The sequence below is a fragment of the Schistocerca americana genome, chromosome 6 (assembly GCF_021461395.2).
Source record: "Schistocerca americana isolate TAMUIC-IGC-003095 chromosome 6, iqSchAmer2.1, whole genome shotgun sequence".
In the NCBI taxonomy this organism is placed as follows: Eukaryota; Metazoa; Arthropoda; class Insecta; order Orthoptera; family Acrididae; genus Schistocerca; species Schistocerca americana.
The window spans coordinates 585,097,916-585,100,053 of record NC_060124.1 but is presented as its reverse complement, the minus strand read 5'-3'; the positions used below and the strand labels follow the sequence as shown (position 1 = coordinate 585,100,053).

Here is a 2,138-nt window from a genome sequence, read left to right as displayed (position 1 = left end):
AGCCAGTCATTCATTAGTTGTATTTTGTATCATGCAGTATCCCGCAATTGTAATTACTTCATGTACACCGTTCAGGTGTTTGTTCACTTCCTTTCCTGCATTTACGAGAGATGTTTACAAAATAGCTTGTTTTACCAATTAGCCACCAGATGGCGGTCTTGCCTTGAAGTTGCCGTGGCGCACAAGTCACACGATGTTTCAGTTTTGTGTTGACTGTAGCGGAGGACACATGGCAGCCCCTAGTGGGTAGCACCTCTGTTGCATTTTATTTTAATTCTGACCATCTGACGCTGTTAGGTATGACCGCAGCTTTCGTACGTTACGATGTAACATTTAGTTTTAATTTTGTCCGAAGAAGGTGTCCCTTGTGACACCGAAACCTAGGTCACAAATTAATTGTGTTCGCTACTGAGGGCTGTGTTTTTCAAATTTTGTATTGTACAACAGTCGCCGATCGACAGCCATGTTAAAAGCTTTATTATTCTTAAGGAAGGGCTGCACAGTGCGTTCATCTGGGAGCAGCAGGCACAGGGGCAGCCCCCCCCCCCCCCTCCTCGGAAGTCCCTGCCTCGACGTGGGAGGTGACTGGCGGCGACTCTTTCCTGGTTCGCGGGACCGCCGCCACAGTGGGAGGCAGTCTGGGTGAGTCGACGTCAATCCCCTCCCGCATTTCTGAAGGTGAAGACGTGGTGGGCGTCTGCGTGGCGGCGTCCGCACCCACCGGGCGCCCCGCGGTGGAGGCGGGCGCGAAAGTGGGCGCCACGCAGCCCCTGGAGCTGACGAGGGACACTTGCGAGCTCTTCCTTAAGTGCGGCCCGCTCGGCGGGGGGGGGGGGGGGGGGGGGGGGGGGAGGCGTCCTGGCACCAGACACCGCTGCACGGGTGTCGCGGCGAAACTCCTTAAAAGACAGCCGCAGCTACGCGAGTTGCCGGCGTGTGTTGGACCGCCGCAGTTCGCGCACCTGCTGGCCGCCCCTTGAGGCTCGGTGCAACTGCGGGTGCCGTGGGCTGCCGCGCACTTCGAGCACACGACGCCGTTCTCGCAAACGTTCGCAGTGCGCCCCAGGTGCTGGCACCTGTAGCACTGCACGCCCTCGCGTTTCCGCTGAGGGCGCTCAGGCTGTCGTCGGCGGCCGCTGTCGCTCCCCACCGCAGCGATGAGAAGCTCCAGTGCGGCTGCGAGCTGCTGTCCCTTGCGTTGGGCTGGTGACGTCGGAGTGCGCGAGCGACGGTAGCGAAGTGAGCCGCAGCAAGTCGGGCAGCGGCGTGCGTGATTGCGTGCGTGCGCGCGTGCGTGTGCTGATCTGAGCGGCCGGAGCGGCGCTTACATTCACTTCGGCCTGAGGACGTCCCTGTCGCGGTGCGGTCTTTTCCCGTGCACCACTGGCCGATGTCCTTTCACCGCCTTCTCTGGTCTCGCATTGCTCATCTCGGTTCCGGCGCTTGTGGTTGCGCCAGAACAACTCCAAAAAAGGACGTACAAGCGTACTGTAGCCAGTCTCTTCAGTAGTCCCGTTGGGTTTTCTCAGCGTTCCGCCAATAAATCGCAGTCTTTGGTTTGCTTTCCCGTAACATTATGTATGTCATCGTTCCGACTTAACATTTCCCTAACTGTAGTCTCTAAACGGCAACGGCCTTGCCGCGGTGGATACACCGGTTTCCGTGAGATCACCGAAGTTAAGCGCTGTCGGGCGTGGTCGGCACTCGGATGGGTGACCATCCAGGCCGCCATGCGCTGTTGCCATTTTTCGGGGTGCACTCAGCCTCGTGACGCCAATTGAGTAGCTACTCGACCGAATAGTAGCGGCTTCGGTCAAGAATACCATCATAATGACCGGGAGAGCGGTGTGCTGACCCCACGCCCCTCCTATCGACATCTTCGACTGAGGATGACACGGCGGTCGAATAGTCCCGGTAGGCCACTCGTGGCCTGAAGACGGAGTGTGAGTAATCTCTAAATACTTACTTGAATTTACAGCCTGTATATTTGTGTGATTTATCATGTAACAGAAATTTAGCGGTTTTCTTTTGGTATTCATGTTGATGACTTCACACTTTTCATTATTTAAGACTCCATTGCCACTATTTGCATCATACAGATATCTTGTCTGAAGCGTTTTGCAATTTGTTTTGATCGT

General features: G+C 56.0%; 1 pseudogene; it reads left to right on the top strand.

Annotated features, from left to right (window-relative positions):
* The first annotated feature begins 1,626 nt into the window (after positions 1–1,626).
* Positions 1,627–1,744, top strand: LOC124620652 (annotated as a pseudogene).
* The last annotated feature ends 394 nt before the right edge of the window (positions 1,745–2,138 follow it).